The 17,078-nt window shown below is 65.0% G+C and overlaps 1 protein-coding gene and 1 long non-coding RNA gene across 2 annotated transcripts in view; both read right to left on the bottom strand.

Annotated features, from left to right (window-relative positions):
* Positions 1–17,078, bottom strand: part of COL18A1 (collagen type XVIII alpha 1 chain) — a 91,859-nt gene that overhangs the window by 59,438 nt on the left and 15,343 nt on the right. The gene's annotated exons all lie outside the window — the stretch shown is intronic.
* LOC131512973 (uncharacterized) lies at positions 8,557–11,839 on the bottom strand. The gene is made up of 2 exons (XR_009262411.1): positions 10,050–11,839; positions 8,557–8,674 (listed from the first exon to the last, which is right to left on the bottom strand). It is a non-coding gene; the product is annotated as an uncharacterized LOC131512973 (long non-coding RNA).

The following is a 17,078-nucleotide window of genomic DNA, read 5'->3' as shown; positions in this document are numbered from 1 at the left end:
AACATGTGCTGTTTGTGTGTGTTTTTCCAGGAATGGGGCCACAAGACGGGCCTTTCACATACAGGCTCTTGACCCAGGAAATTAATATTTGACTCGGTGTTTTCGGCAGAGCCTCCCGGGGACCTGACATCCAGAGCGTCACATCCCTGCTTTGCTCCTCAGCGGCATGGACCGTGATTCATCCCACGGCCCCAAATATGGGCACAGTGCACCCCCAGCCTCGCGACCTCTCGGGACCCAGGAGAACAGCGTGGGGAGGACTTGGTGCCCAGCCGGGGAGGGGCCGGTGGGGTCCTGGCACCTCCAGGATAGGGGCCATGGGGGGACAAGAAGGGGAGGGATGTGGAGAACCCTCAGACCCATTTAAGCTGTGAGCAGTCCGATTCGTTTCTAAGGGCTTGACGGGTTGCTCATTAACTGGATTTTTAATGGAAGCCTGGCGGGCAGGCTTGCAAGGCCAGGTTCCCATGGGGAGGGCATGGGGTAGTGCTTAACTTGTTCAGCCCCCTGATCCGTGGTGAGCACGCTCCAGTCTTGCCGGGGTGATGGGTCAAGCACGGCCTGTGTGCCGACACCCCAGGTCCACCAATGCCCACGAGGTCCCACATGGCGATCACGGCCCCTGTGCCTGGCCAGGGCGGTGCAGGCTGGACCCCCTCCTGACCCCGGACCACCACGAGGACAGCACCCGGCTCTGCTCCCTGTCCTGATCTCCAGAGGCACCGCAAGGATCCAGAAACAGCCGTCTACCAGAGAGGAACCCACGGGGCACGGCAGCGTTCGCCCGCGTGTGACGGGTGTCTCCACCACGGACACAGAGGGCGGGGGGCACACGGCCAGCTGCGTCAGCAAGCCACCCCAGACACCCAGCGTGCACCCGGCCGGGCAGGGCCTGTGGGCACTGCACTCGGGGCTCACGCCATGGCGCCCAAGGCGGGATGCCCACTGGCTACAACCCCTCTTCTTCCCTTCACGTCCCCAAGCGGCCAGATGCTGCACAGAGCGCTTGGTCCATGGCGGGACCTCGCTCGCCTCCCGGGGGGCACCCTCAGGGAGAGAAGGGCCTGTGGGGTCGGGGCCTGGCCCAGCCGCAGCTCACCCGGCGTCTACCCCCCACCCCCACCGGCTTGCGCGTGCTGGTCGGCAGGCGGGTCGACACCGCGATGCACGACAACGGTCCCGTCTTTGTGCGGAGGCTGCGGGTGGCAGAGGCAGCCAGTGGAAGGACACGGGTGAGGACGCGCTGGGGGCAGGGACATCCCCGCGGGGGAGTGTGATGAGGTTCGCTGAGAGCAGAACGGGAGTTTTGCCCTTGTCCTTGTCCCACTGCGGTTTCGTGGATTTGGGGTTTGGGGTGGTTTTTTTGTTTTGTTTTGTTTTGCTAATTATAAAAACAAAACTCACAAACGAAGTGGGGAGGTGGCTCCATCACCACTGCCACGGGACCGTGACCTTGTCCCACACAGACCCTGGCCAGGAGCGGTCTGTGGTCTCAGCCTGGCCACAGCCGCCCACTGGGGGTCAGCGCAGTGTGCCCTTCGCCCCGCCCTGGCCTCGGCCGCCCGGTCCCGGTCCTGCTCCAGGGCATCGGGAAAGCAGGGGAGGCGTGGGCCCGGGGCCCCCGCAGACACAGGCTGCGGCGAGTCTCACGTGCTCCTGGAAACTCGGCCGGAGACGCCTGGCAGATGCGAGGGTGACAGATGGCCCCAAGAACCGGCTGGGACCTCACCGCCGGCTTCTCCCAGCTCAGCTTGGATTCTGGAGGCAGGAACGGGGAAGCAGAGGGGCAGACGTGCCCGCCACTCGGGGAAGACGTGGGAACGTGCAGACCTCCAGGCTGCCACATACCCACCCCCACCCTCTCGGCACCCGGCAGCTGTCTCCAGGCCGCCTCCCCCGGGCTCCCAGCTGGCAGTGCCTCCTGGCACGCCTGCCCCAAGTCTATGCCCGGGCCTGCGACCGCTCTCGGTCTCTATTTCCCATCTTTACTCAAACACGTGCTGTTTCCTAACCTGGGAAGGCAGGAGACACGATCCCACGTCGGTCACACAGAAGACACCTGTTTACAGATGACACGGTGGCCCCAGATGGCGGCCTGTTGCTCTCCAGTGCCACCGGGTTTGTGTCTCAGCAGCGGGCGTGGGGGCTGCCTGAACCCCTACCCGGGGGAGAGGACTGGTGCGCTTCTCACACCTGCCGCCTGTGTGGGGCTCCTGGGGGCTCTGCCCTCCCACCCATGCACATGCGCTCGGGGCACCAGGCTCTGCCCTGCACCTGCGGGGGGTGCGGGTACACACTGCCTTCTGAGGGCACCTCCCACCCGAGAAAAATAAGACCGTTTTTGTTCCAGGTGACAAAGCCAGGTGGGGTGCCAGGAAGGGAAATGTGTCCAAGGATGTAGACGGGGAGGGGCACTCGATGGCCTGCTGCAGAATGACCTGGGAGGAGGAGGTTGGCCACGGTCCCCAGCCTGGTGAATCCACCTGCCCTGCACACAGAGCGGAGGGCCTGCCCGGGGCCCCCACTCGGGCCCCTCCACAGGCCACCGAGCCACCCCTCAGGACTTCCGGTGGCTTGTCTCTGGCAGGTTCACTGACGGCCCCCCCGGCCCCTCTGTAACATCACACGCTGGGAAAGGCCACAAATCCCACTCAGAACCCCGGGAAGGTAACTAGGATGGACGGGGGTCACGACAGCCACGAAGCAGACAGCTGTGGCAGGAGGGAGCCCTGGTCTGTGTCTCCACCTCACGGGGCGTCCGCCAGCAACACCCTCCGGGGTCCGGGCCTTCTGTCCCTTCGCCGCCACCCGCCAGCACCACGGAGAGCCACGTGGAAGGAGCAGGGTCAGAGGCCACCAACTAGCCTGCGATGTCTGTTTGCTTTTGCCCAGGGAGCAGCCAGACACGCTTTGGCCCCAGCTGCACACAGCGGAGGCCAGCCTCCCCCCCCGCGGGCGCGTACAGAGCCAGTGCCGAGGTGACCGCACAGGGCACCCTCCAGTGGTCACCCCCCGGCGGTGCTGACCCACCGTATCCCAAGCCACACGAGCTTCACGAGCCCAACACCGTCCAAAGAGGCAGCAGCCAGAGGAAATTCTGCCCCGGACGTGGACCGGCTGGAGCCGCCGCTCTCCGTCTACACTGGGATCCACACGGTTGTGGGGACCCGGGGCCCCGCCTGCGGCAGGCTCTCCAGCCCGACTGACCAGCAGGGGGAGACGCAGACCGCGCAGACCTCAGGCTTCTCAGGCACAGGGGGCCTGACCCCAGCATGAAATGTCCCTCCTCAGGGGCCGATTTTCTTCGAGTGTAAAGGGGCAAACTGTGAGATAAAGGCCGGGCCCTCCTCTGCCACACGCACCCAGGAGTGGCCTTGGCACAGAGATCCCACAGTGCTCCCCGCCACCCTGGGTCCACCCGGGCTGGGGGCTAACCCACCCCACCACCCCACACTCGGGGCTCCCACCCTGCACTCAGGGCTCCCCATACCACCCGCCCCCCCCCCCCCCGCTGCATTTGGGGCTCCTCCCCACTGCACTTGGGGCTCCCCCTGCACTCGGGGCTCCCCACACCACCCGTCCCCCCCCCGCTGCAGTTGGGGCTCCCCCCTGCACTCGGGGCTCCCCACACCATCCCCCTGCACTCGAGGCTCCCCCCCTACACTCGGGGGTCCCCACACTGCACCCCCTGCACTCGGGACTCCCCCTCCCCCATACCCAGACCCGCCCCCCCCCCCCACATACTTGGGGCTCTCCCCACACTCCCGCTCCCCTCCTAGCGCTCGGACCTTCCCCCCACCCCCCCAGCACTCGGGGCTCCCCCGGAGCGGAGCTGACGGTGTGCATGTTGGTGGTCAGGGAGGCACTAATAACACACGCCGGCCAGTCCACACGGTGGACAGCCCTGCTGCCCTGTGGGTCTCCGTCTGCTCTGGCTGCTCTGAGTGACGCGGGACTTGATGTCCTGCCCGGTGGGTGCTCTTGTCTGTGGAGCACAGATTCCAGAACTGGGAGCACCGGGTCAAGGAGGTGCAGATCCTAGAAGCAGCAGAGAGGGCGGGGCTTCTGGAAGCGGTCACCCCGATGGACAGAAGCGGGCGGGGGCTCCTGCTTCCTCTGCCCGGTGTGGCCCCGGGCACGTCCTGCCTGTTCTCAGGGGTCCCCCTCCTCCGGGCCCCCTCCTTTGGGGGCTCCTCTGTCACCAGAGGCACACACAACCTCTAGTCACACGTCTGCAAATCCTTTCTTCTGGTCCACTCTCCTCCTGCAGCCTTTTTCTCTTCTACGTGCTTGGGCCTCCACTCGTCCCTCTGGTCTCCTGAGGGTCCCCTCACATCTGCGTCACCACCACGAGACACTTGCTTTTCAAGCTGTGGACGAGGACTGGCTTTGCCCCCAGTCCGTCCTGGCAGATGCTTTCATGAGGTACAGTAACAACGGCACGGTGAGGCCGAATTGCTGTAAATGCTCCTAAATAGTTGCTGTCGCTTTCTTTTCCTGTTTTCCGTCTGATACCCTAGTGGCCATCTCTAGGCCTGCACCCGTCTAGGTGGGCTCCAGGGAGGGGGCCACCATTCACCAGGCCCCAGCTGGGGGGGGGGGGGGGGGGGGCGGTGAGCAGGCCTGGGCCTAGCCCTCCAGGGTCACAGACCACGGAGTTTGGAGGGGCAGGTCTGGCCTCTCCTGGGTCAGCCCGGGCATCCAGGCAGGGGCACAGGTGGGGGCGAGGAGCCCAAGCTTTCCACCCGCCTGCCGGCCTCGTTGGGTCTGGAAAGGCGTCCCTTGCCATCGTCCATGCCGGGCTTCCAGCCGGCGGGACAGACTCCCGCACGCTCGCCCGCATACTGGAAGGTGTGCGCCAGCCACAGAGCTCCGTCCACGGAATGCGCCAGAGGCGGGGCTCTGGCGAAGGGCACCCTCGCCACGGATGATTAAGGGGCTCCTGCAGGCAATGCCGGCACCTTCTGTTGGCACGCCATCACCTTGGGACAAGCTCCCGGTTACACCTGCCGGCAGGGGGACGGGGGGGGAGGGGCGGGCAGGGTGAGCCTCCTTCCTTCCTGGGCGTGTTGATCCAAGCTGGGTGTGTGACCGGACTCCACAGAGGCCCGGCACCTCACGGCCCACTTGCGGAGTCCTGGCACGCTCGCTGAGAGGCGGGCTCTCCGTGGGGCGGACGACGGGCCAGTCCGGCAGGCAGAAGAGGACCAGGTCTTTCCCTCCGCACCTCTGCAGTGGGAGAGCCTCACCTCCTCGAAGGCACCATCCTTCCTCCACGGCGGCGGCCCGAAGTTCGGGGAGGCTTCCGACGTGTGCCTTGCCGGAGGGAGGCTGTGACGGAAAGCTGTGCAGGCGGGGGCCGGTCGCGTGAACCGGCAGACGCAGGCGGGACGCACAGACCGGCAGACTCGGGGACGTGTGTCCTCGGCGCCCGGCACCATCGCTTTCCGAACTCAGCTCCACGCAGACGTCGACAGGCCGAGCGGGGGTCAGGAGCGCAGGGTCGGCCGCCTGGAAAGCACCCTCGGTCTCGCCACGTGCAGGGTGTCTGTCCTCTCACAGCTGCGCCGACAACCTGCCCGCGCCACGTAATAAGGGAACCCCTCTCGCCACGAGAATAACGAGGCCGCTTTACCCCACGTAACGCGTGTGACTGCGTGGCTCTCGTGGGCCGGGCCTCCCGCCGTGCCGATCGGGCAGGGAGCGCCCGGCCTCGAGGGGCCCCACGTGAGAGGGAGTGGGTGTGCCACGTGTGACACACCCACCACCTCCAGGGCTCGGCAGCTGACCGGGCCCAAACGTCGGGGGGGGGGGGGGGGGGGGGGGGGGAACGGCGCCCCCTGCTGACAGGAGGAGCTGGGGCCGGACACGGGGCGTGCCCCACTCTCCGTGCCGGCCACTTCCCAGCACAGCCCGGACAGTGGCCTCCGTCCACGGTATCGGCCCAGCCACCCTGTCCTTCTTCCCCCGGATAAAGCTGGAAGTGGCTCTCCCATTAAGGTCACAAGACACGCGGTCTGCAGGAAGTTACAAAGTTGAACACGGATTCACCTGGAGACGGGCTGGTTTTACGGGGCGCCGGGCACGCACCCTCTTCATGCCCCCCCCCCACGGCTGGACGGGGCCCACGAGGGTGTCCAGCGGGCGGAGGACGGCACACGCACCAGCGTCGTCTCCCCCGAGGCTGGCCGGACGGCATCGGCTCTCAGACACCCGCACCCGGCTTCAGGAAGCAAGGTTTTAGATGAATTCCCTTTGAAAACAGTCTTTCTCAGCCAGGACGGTGTGTACAAGGGCCACACTCATCCTGCAGTCACACAGCGCGCCCCCCTCCTCCCCGGGGAAGAGCCGGAGGCCCCCACGCGCCTCCGGCTGGACCCCCACCCCGCTGCCCCCACCTGAGAGCTTCTCAAGGGCCGGGGGCCTGGAGGGGCTCCCCAGGTCGTGGAAGGGACCAGCGTTTGCTTCCTGATTAATACCTGCACGCCCATTCGAGGGCGGGCCCGAGAGGACATCAAGGGGGGCATCGAGGGAACCCACTGGGTCCCCACAGCGCCTCAGCCCCGGGTTAGAACTGACCCCTTCACCTCATGGGAACCTCCTGGGTGGTGCTGGCCCCTCCCTACCTGTCTCCACACACAAGTTCACATTTCCGATCCCCGTTCCCCACGTCTATACCCTGCCCACCCCACCAGGCTCACCGGCACTCCCTAAAGACCCAACAGGCGTCCCTCACCCCCCGCATCCCCCACCTGACAGTGGGGTCCGTGCTGACGCTCCCTCTGCAGCCCCCGGCACTCACCAAGGATGGGGCCGCCCTTTCCATGTGGCCTCATGGCCACAGCTAAACACTAGATGCTGGTTAAACGGCTGGCCCTTTGCACCAGCCCGACCGCTCGCTCTGGGGGTGGGGTGGGGGGCTCCGCACCAGCCCGACCGCTCTGGGGGGGGGGGCTCCGCACCAGCCTGACCACTCCCTCTGGGGGGGGCTGCCAAACGTGCGGGAAGGGCCTCCCTGGCCCCCAAGCCCTGCACGCAGTGACACGGAGGAGATGCGTCCACCACCTTGCTCCCCCTCCCACCCTCCTGCTCCACCCCACTTCCTGGGACCCGTACCTGCACCGGCACCCGGGCAGTGGGCTCACCCACCCACACCTGCTAGTCCGTCTGCTGCTGCCCTCAACCCAGGGTGCGCGTGAGCTCCTCCCCCACCTCGTGCCCAACAGGAAAGGACCTGCGGTGACAGAGAGCAGGGTGGGGGGTGCTCCGGAGACAAACCCCACTGCCCACCTCCCTCCAGAACACCACATGGGCCAGACAACCCCTCCTCAATTTATTCCCCACCCTTGATGAGGGTCTTCATGCCTCGAGCTCTTCTCAAACTGCAGCCTGTCCGTGTGACATGAACAATGACAACAGCAAAGATTTTGACTCCAGAATGGGCTGTTCAAAGGCCCTGGGGTCGACCCACACCCAGAGCGACTCCAGCACCACCCGACAGGGATGTGTGGAGGTAAGCGTCTGCAGGAGACAGCTCTGGGCCTGACCCCCCAGGACCCCTGGCCGGAACGTGGCGGAGGCCCCATCTCTCCCCCAGTGACCAGCCTGCCCCTCGGATATATCCACCACCACCTGCGTGTAAATAATCACTCGGTAAGAACAGATATGAAGGCAGAAGGTCTGAGTTGCAGATTGTCTCTTGCTCCCTCTGCGTCTCCGTGTTGATTTTAAATGTAGTCCTAACAGCCCTTCCCATCAACATCTTCATGTAAAGTCCACCTTGACTGTGAGGCATGGGGTCCAGAGCTGCTGTGAATTACCCCAGGAGAGCCCAGTGTGGCCGCGGGGCAGGCTGCGCAGGGGAGCATATCTGAGGCTCCCTGTGAGATGGGGGGAGCACTGGTCTCTGAGTTAAGGGCAGAGCTTTCAGGAGGCTGCACACCCGTCCCCGTGCAGGGTCGCCCTGCCGTCCCGTCCTGCTGTCCAAGGCCTGGTGTCAAAGGGAAAAGCACTCCTGCACCCCCACCCCCAGAAGTTTCCGGAGCACTCACCCGGGGGGCCTGGGGGGCCCCGGAGAGGCACTTGTCCCCCAGCTAAATGCTTCCCAGTGCCATCTCGACACCCCCACAGCCCTCCTGCGGCCACCACCACCGCAAGCCCACCCGCAGCAGGGAAAAGCGGCAGCAGGGGGCACAGAGGAGACACCCAAGTCCTGAGGTCACAGGGCGGTGGGGGTGGGGGCGGGGCGTGCTGATGCTGAGGGTCCTGCAGTGGCCCGGACCCCGCCACTGGCCTCCTTGGCTCCTCAAAGGGCCACCCCAGCCTATTCTTGCAGACGGGCACCTCTCGTGAGGAGACACCAGGACGGGACAGGGTCTGTGTGAGACCTCTTGGCCTCTGCGGCTCTCCTGCGTCCCAGAGGGGGCCTGGCTGGGAGGCCCTGGGGAGCCCCGGCTCAGCTCCAATGGCCCCTGGCGCCCACGGGACCTGGGACCGTCCCAGCCATGCTCGGCAGGCGGCAACGGCCTCATGTTTTCAAGTCGGCTAAGAAAATACTTATGAAAACAAAGGATTTTTTTAATTAAAAGAATCGTATGAAATGTCCCATCATCCAAACTTCCGCCCGACATCTGAGCAAACTAGATGTGCTCTCTGTCCTTGTTCTTCCAGAATACTTGAGGGTGGACAGAGATTAAACATTAAAGAGAGTCTGACCCCCTTCAAAATGAAACTTGTTGTTGTTTTCTTTGGCTAAACTATTAAGTCAAGTTTCAAAGAGGGTTAACATCTGTGCAAGCTGCTGTCTTTCTCCAGACCCTTTCTGGAGCTTTCCCACGCGGTCATTACGGTGAAGGGACGGGCGCCCTGCGGGGGCGTGTCTCCAGGTGGCATCACGGCCCATTCGGCGTAACTGTGCCATCCCTGACTCCATCCGAGGGGCGGTGCAGAGCTTTGGGCAGAGGGGACCAGACCGTTCCCTTCCCAGGGACCCCTTCAGAGGCTTCAAGTCACGTCTTCACACGGGCACAGAGACAGGACATCATCCCGGCGACCGTGCATGGTGAATTAGGTATGGGAGTGTGGACGATAGTCTCAGGAGGCTGTCCGGGGGCCCACCTGGGGGGACCCGCTTCGGGGGGAGCCCACTGCTCAGCCCGTGAAGTAGGCCGGTCCTAGAACAAGCTCGCAGGAGCTGCCTTTGGGGGTCCCTCCCCCATCCCTGGTGCTTCTCCCCAGGCAGCCAAGCCTCAGGCTGGCCCCTCTCCCGTCACCATCACGTCACCGTCACCGGGGCTCCCCACTCTGCAGGATGCCCTCCCACCTGGACATGTGACCCTCAGGGCAGGGCCCCAGGTCCAGGAGCAGAGAAGGCACCCTGGCCCCCATTTACACTGAAGGAAACCTGACCGGAGGAAGTCACCCGACGATGTGAAGGGTGGGGTCCCCAAGGCCTTCAGTGAAGGCTTCCTGCCCTGGACCCATAGAGCCCAGCCCCACCGGCTCCCCCATCCTTACCAGCAGCCCCCCCCCCACCCCCGCCACACACACTGATGTGTCACACATGGAAAGCCTCACAGAGCTGGCTGGGGGGCATGCCCTGGGGGCCTCGGGGAGAATTCTTTAGGTTCCGGAAATGCACCCAGCACAACTCTTGGGCCTTGACAAGGGACACCGTCCTCTGGGGGCCTCAGGAGCCCCCATCAGAATGAGTCCCCCTTCCCCAGGCCCTAGAAGCCTGGCCTCCACCCCCAGGCACGGCCGCTGTGTGGGGGGTGGGTCCTGCCCGCCTCCTCGGGGCTGCAAGCAATGGGAGGGGAGTCTGCAGGGGGCTCCGGCCTGGTCCCTGCACACAGCGGGCGCTCAGGGAGCTCTTTGCAAACACCCACCTTGGCCCCCAGCAAGCTGGAACTCGAGAGACCGGAGCTCTGTTCTGTCTCAGACCCCCTCCCAGGCCTGCCTGACAGCCCAGATAAGCCGCTATGAATGGAATGTGACCTCTGTCTGGGACTCAGCCCCCCCCCCCACCCCCGGCCTAGCAAATAAATCACCTGGAAGGAAAGTACCCAGGGCCTGCCGGACAGCACAGTCCCGCGCAGGTTGCCGACGGTGCACCATGACAGGCGTGGCTGCCCCCACACGTTCCTGTTTGTCCTTCAGACACAGCCCCTCGGTCCCCCACTGCCCGGCAGACCCATGTGGGTGTCCACACTGGCAGAGCCTGGTGATGCCGGCCGGCCGGTCGGTCTGCTCACAGCCTGCCTGCCTGATGGAAATGCTCGGGGGCGGGGCATCTGCCAGACTCGTCTGCCAGGCCATAAAAGGTCTCTCCGTGTGGTCTCTGCCTAGAAATAAAAGCAAATTCGCCCAACCAACCAGGAGACCTCAGGCCAAGATGAGCCCTCTGCACATTCTTGGGCTTCCAGAGGCTTAGGCAGCCACCCACGTTCTCCATGTGCCTTTGTAACCAGACCCAGGGGCAGCAGGAGTGACCCCGAGCCGCCCCGAGCAGACCCAGCCCCCTCCTCTGTACTCACACGAGCCGGGTGGGGCAGAAGCCCGGGGCGCCCACCTGCAACCCCCTGGGGGGCAGCCAGGCAGGTGGCTGAGCCCCCTCCCCCCCATGCCCTCCCCTCCCTGTTAATCCATTCAGGATGTCACAGGAGGAGGGCGAGCTGACTGGAGCTGGGAGGACCTTCTACCTGTTCAGAACTCCAGCCCAGACTCGCCACACAGGGTCCTGGTGCACGCAGGGACACGGACATGATGTTCTCTTCACGGACATGATGCTGCTTCTGGGCCCCCTGCCGCAGCGTGGGAGCTCGAGCAGGGCAGGCGGGAGCCCTTCGCAGGACCAGAGAGCCAGGCCCAGGAGTGGACGGGCCCGGGGAGGTAGGGAGGGACCGGCTGAGGCTCACACAGTGGATGCCCAGACCAGGCAGAGAGGCCCCGATGGTGGGGGGCGGAGTGGTAGGAAGAAAGGCACCCCGCAGCCTCTGGCCATTCGCAGGAACCGCCAACCACAGACAGCCATCGACGGTAACTGTGCGCAAAGGCCCGCGGCCCCGGCTGCACACCCCCGCTGCCCCCTCCTGCCCCCACCTGCTCTCAGGCACAGGGGCTTTTCCACGTCTGTGGGTCCTCTGCTCCCGGCCTGGGCACCGCTCAGAATTTGAAACCGTATGCTGACTCCAGCCCCACTGCGGGACCACGGAGAGGGGAGACCGGGAGAGTAGGGGACCCCAGAAGCGGCCTTCCTGGGACGCAACCCTAACCAGCGGAGCCCTCTGCACACAGATGAAGGAACAGCCCCACGTGAACGCCCTGCCCAGCGTTGCGGGGTCTTCGGGCAGCACGCTGTGTCCCGCCTCTGGTGCACACGTCTCCCCTCCCAGCCAGCAGCACGTCCCCTCCCCCCCGCCCTCCCTGCTGAGCTCTGCGAGGGCCAGCCAGGGAGAACCAGGTCTCGCCTTCCTCACCTCCCGGCCGCGCCTTCGGTGCTGGGAGAGGCTGCTGGCGGGGAGGCTGCCCACACTTTCCCACAGGACACGTGAAGGAGGGTTTGCAGATACTGCCCTCGCCGTTTTTAAGGAAAGCCAGCATCCTCGGACCAGAGACGTTTCAGTTCCATGAAAAATGTAAAGGTTAAAGAATCCACAGGGCGATACTATGCAGCCATCACAAGGGATGCAGAACTGGCCCACACTGCAACGTGGAAGGACCTGGAAGGACCTGGAAAACGCCGCGCTGGGTGAGAGAAGCCGGGCGCCACAGGATGAGGACCGCAGGAGTTCAGGCACACAACATGCCCGCAGCGGGCAAACCCACAGACAGAAAGGGGCCTGGGGCAAGGGCACGGGGGTGCCCTGCCGATGGACGAGGGCCTCCCCAATGAGTGTTCCAGAACCAGACACGTGACGGTTGCATGACATTGTGAATGGAGCAAATGTTCCCGAATCGTTCACTTTAAAACGGTTAGTCTTGGGGCACCTGGGTGGCTCTGTCGGTTAGGTGTCTTCTTCATTTTGGCTCAGGTCATGACCTCACAGTTGTGAAATCGAGCCCCAAGTCAGGCTCAGCTCGGAGCGTGGAGCCTGCTTGGAATTCTCTCTCTCTCTCTCTCTCTCTCTCTCTCTCTGCCCCTCCCTTGCTCATTCTCTCTCTCTCTCTCTCAATAAATAAACTTTAAAAGATACAAATAAAACGGTTAGTTTTGGGCTATGTGCATTTTACCCCAATAAAAAACGTTAAGGGATTCTTTTGCTCCCCGGCCTACAGAATTTACAGCACGTGACCCACAAGGCCCACCTTGTGTTGTAGAGTCTCCTGACCTCCATCCCTGTCCCGGGCCATGCTCGCTGGCCACGACCAGTGCCCGGGGCACCAAGGTCAGCCTGCCTTCCTCACAGGCTGTCCTGCCATTTTCGCGGAGGCTGCCCCATCACATGGCCCATGCAAGGCACATGACCTCACCCCTACCTGCTCCCCAAGCTCCAACAGCCACTGCCCAGACCTTGTGCAACGGGGTGAAATGTACCCCCAGAGGCACTCGAGGAGGGACGGGGTGGGGGACGCGGGGGAGGCGGTGTGAACACGACCAAGAGACCTGGTGTCGGGGGCTCCCAACACGGTGCTGGGAAGCAGCCCTGCCTGGGAGGCCCCGGGGCCGTGAGTCACTGAGCCTCATTAGTCAGACCTGAGCTCATGGCCCAGGTGTGAGCCTACATCCCGAGGCCTTGGATTCCTGCGGCCTCGCCCCCTCTGTACCCGGCCACAGGCCCAGTGCTCCCCAAATCAGAGTGAACTGTCTGCTGGGCGACATAAATCCGACCCCAGTACCCCGTGGGACTGCGGGCGACCGCCCGCACGGGACGCTCAGGTCCCAGGAAAGCAAGCCCGCATCACGAGGGCCAAATGGAATGCTGTCAGCCGGGGAGTAAGTCAGCCCCGCAGCAGCACAGAAGCCTCGGCAGGCCCACGGGAGCCTCCCGCCAGCTCGGACGGGCTGTCCCGACACGCAGGCAGACGGGTGAGGTCAGGGCCGGGATGGGCCAGGGGCAAGAGGGGGCCTGCCCGGAGGAGGCGGTGCACAGCCCACGGGCTCCGCCATCTCGCCAAGCCCGGGTGGGGCCACAGGAGCAGCCGGGCTGGGGGATGAAAAGCCTCCTGGGCTGCCGGTGGGCGAGGGGGGTCCCGGCCCGCCTCCTGGGGTCCACGCCCAGAAGGGAGTGGGGGTCACGGGCAGGGAGGGGCCCAGGGACCCTCTGGGCAGGTTGGGCACGTGTGGGGGCAGGCAGCAGGCAGGGGATGTGACATTTTGATGTGGACGCCCCGGTGAGAAGGAGGCAGAGATGAGGGAGGGCACAGAAACCCCACGGGGTCCGGGTGCCTGGTAGGCTTGCAAACGCTCAGAGGAACCCTGGTTTAAAACACACAGCACCACATGCCACAGGCACACGCTCGGTCCTTATAAAGAGGTGCCCGTGAAAGTGGGGGTGTCCTATTCTCTCAGACCCGCTGGGCACACCCCTCACCTCTGTCAGGACAGCTCCCTCCCCAGCACATTCCCGGGTCCCCGCAGGGCTCCCCAGCTGAGCCCCGAGCCCCTGAGGGAGCCCGGGACCAGCAGGCCCTGTGAGTGAGCGTCCGGTGTCCGCGGGGTGGTAGGGGAGGGCTCTTCGCCGGGGAGGAGGGCGACAGAAGCAGGGAGTCCCAGGCTGGGCCTTGCATCCGGGATGTCAGATCCTGACCAACAGGCACCTAGCTGGTGGCCGGCCAGCAAAGCCCAGCAGACAAAGCACGGGGCCGCACAAACCGGGGGCTGGGGGCCCTGGCTCCCGACACAGTCCTCAAAGTCGCAAAGCCCTGGTGTGCTCAGAGGCCTCCCGCAGGGCGCCGTGGACACCCACGCCATTCCCAGGGTGCCTGTAGGGTAAAAATGAGAGCCACTGCCCTCTCTGCGTGGGCGCTGGGTCTGGCCTGTGTAGGCCCTAAGAGCCTGGTTCTACCCGGTTTTCTTCAGAGGAACAGGCACCCCCAGACCTTGCCTCGGCCCACCTGGTCCTCAACTGTTGTCCACAGATCGGCCAGCCGGCCTCGGGGCAGAGGAGGCGATGCCGTGCCCCAGCCCCCGAGGGTCACGGACTACCCTTTACCTGAAAACACAGCCTGGGTCCTGCTCCAAAGCCACAGCAGCCTCCAGCACTTACGTGGGGGTGGACCCTGTGGCTCGCGGCTGTGTTCAGCCAGCCGGGGTGCCCAGCCTGTCCCCGCACAAGGGGCTCAGCTACGGCCTGACCCTGGAAAGCAGCACGGGTGCCGGGCCAGCACCGCTGAAGATAAGCGGCTGAAAACAACTGTTCGTGGGTCACGCCTGGGCGCACCTGCACAGAGACGGCTCTCCCAGGTAGCGAAGACGGTGGGGACAGCAAGCACCGTGTGAGGGACAGAAGGACGGCCCTGCGCGCAGGGGGCGTGTGTGAACACAGATTTAAGTTAGCATTGAATCCGGACCCTCGAATGCTCAGCCGGCCGGCTTTCCTCCCTCTCCCTACCTGCTCCTGTCCTCAACGCCATTAGCGTGAAAATCAAACAGAACCAAGTTCACATCGAGGCCCAGCTCCGTCCTTCAGGGCGCAGGAAGAGCCCTTAGTCCCCTTCGCCCAGTCGCCTGGGGAGCATGGGGGTCCACCGGCCCCCACGGTCGCCCCCGCCGAGCCCTCCGGGATCTACCCTTCCCGTCCTGGCACCAAGCCTGGGTCCCCGGCTCGTGCCTTCCCGGGAAAGGCCGGAAGGAGGACACGCCCCGGGGACCTCAGGCTTCAGGAACAGAAGCCCTGTGAGCGGCCCCATGCGTGGCCACGCCGCATGCCAGGCTCCGTCCCTCCCAGGGCACCCCTCTCTCCGGGAGGCACCAAAGCTCAGGAGGTGCTGGCGAGCTGTAGCAGCCTGACAGGGCAAGTGCAGCTGACGACCCACGAAGTCACAGGGCCACACAGGACCACACACCCGGCAGCAGACCCCAACATGAAGGTGTGTGGGCCAGAGGTGACACATCGTAAACTCTTCCCAAGTGACGGTGAGGCCAAGAGCCTCCAACCACAGCCTCCGGCATCTGCGGAAGGTTCCGGGTTTGTGTCCCTGGCATTGCTTCATCCGGCAGCGAGCCCCTGCTCTGCTTTTGAGAGCACACAGCTGCTACCAGAGCCCCTGCCCTGTGACCCCCCCAGAGATGCCCCGAACTGATCAGCACCTGATCTCCGCCTGGAGGCCCCCAGCGACCCCGGGCTTCTCCGAGACCCCCCGGAAGAGCCTGGTGCTGCCTGAGACGACCGGAATGGACGGTCATGAGGCAGGAAGGGGGACGGACAGCCTTGGCAGGGTCAGACCTGGTCTACAGACCCACGGGAGACAAGCGGTGTCCGTGGGCATCAGCCCCAGCAGAACCTTCCAGAGGGAGTGGCCAAGGGAGCTGGGCGAGGGTGGCACCTGTTCTTCCAAACTGCAGGCAAAAACGACACGAATCTGGCCACGTCCCCCGTGCTCTGAGTTCAGGAGCACGTGTGTCGGAGGCCAGCCTTGGAGACGGGGCTCACCGCCGCCACCGTCACCTCCCGTGTCCTCACAGCTCAAGGTGCAGAGGCCACGCTCCTCACAGGAGGGGACAGTCTCTGCAGGGGACCCCAGGCTGGCTCTGGGCCGGCCCCGGGCCGCCGCCTCCCGGGGCATCCCCAGGACGTTCCCCCGGGGTCCCCCAGCTAACACAGGCCAGAGCCGGGCCACGCTGTGCTCACCTGCAGCCCGCCCCCTCCCCAGCCGCCTTACTGCCTCTCAGGGAGAGGGACCCTGTGCCCGCCCCGCAGCCTGAGCACCATCCTCGGGGGGCAGCATGCGCTCCTGCCACGGGGCCGGCCACGGCGCCAGGGCCCCCCACACAGCAGGGCACGGTGCTCTTCAGATGCCCTGTGAACATCTGTAAGGGGTTAGTTGTGCCACTGCACAGGTCAGACCAGGCGCCCGGCCCCTAGGGGGCTGTCCCTCCAGGGCCCGGCAGTGGCTGCTCACTGTCCCTGGTCTCGGTCCCTTCGCCGCCGGCCGCTGGGCCCCCCACCTGCAGACCTGGAGGGAGCCCACTCCTCGTCTACTCCAGCCTTGCTCACACTGTTCTGCCTTAGGTTCCAAACAACATGCCAACCGGGACCGCCTGGGGGAGCTGGGCGTGTCGAGCCACTGCCCGTGGGGACAACGCTGCCCGCAGAGCCTGGTCCCGAGATGGCCCCAGGCTGATGGCTCCACCTCGGGCAGTGGAGCCAGCAGGAAGGCCCCCTCCTGCGGCCTGGGCCAAGACGAAGTTATTCTTCCAGAAAGCGGGGGTGCTCTGTCCAGCCTGACGTGTTAATGTTTGACCAAGCCCAGGATAATTAACTCAGCCCTAACCTGGGTGACTCAGGGGCCACGGAGGGGCGGGGGAGGGGACGTCTGTGCCACGAGGCAGCCAGCGCTGACCTGGGCCGACCCTGCGGAGACAGGGACCGAGCGGTCGACTGTCCTGAAGGAAGTGGAAAGTCCACACCTCCCAGCCCAGCCGAGGCAGGTGGTCCAGGCGTCTGCGGGACTGGCCCTGGGGTCCCAAGGCTGGAGGCTCCCGTGCCCTTCTCTTCAAGTCCCCTGAGCACGTTCCCAGAGGAGCAGGGGCGACAGGAGCCCCCACAGGCACCATCACCCAGCAAGGGGCGCTCAGGGGCCTGGTGACCCCGGGACGAAAGTGGCCGTCCTCACCCCGCCACGTTCAGGGACCGGTTTCCAAACCGGGTTTGCTCTGGGGGAGAGAAAACAGTCGCACTGACAGCGGGCCATCAGTAAGACACCTAAGACCTCTCAAACCTTCTAGAAAGCGCCCAGCGGGCTCCGGGAGGCTCCCCACAGGACAGCCATCTGCACCTGCACCTGGCTGGGCAGGGAGCCCGTGAGCGGTCACTGTGCCCTGAGACAGAACCCTGTGTGAGCATGTGTGAGCACACGTGTGGCTGCACGGGGGGCAGGTGTGCGAGCGTGCCGGGGTGGGAGGGACGGGTCACCTG

The sequence above is a fragment of the Neofelis nebulosa genome, chromosome 5, assembly GCF_028018385.1.
Source record: "Neofelis nebulosa isolate mNeoNeb1 chromosome 5, mNeoNeb1.pri, whole genome shotgun sequence".
Taxonomy (NCBI): Eukaryota; Metazoa; Chordata; class Mammalia; order Carnivora; family Felidae; genus Neofelis; species Neofelis nebulosa.
The sequence above is the reverse complement of the archived record's forward strand: the minus strand, read 5'-3'. Positions and strand labels throughout refer to the sequence as shown.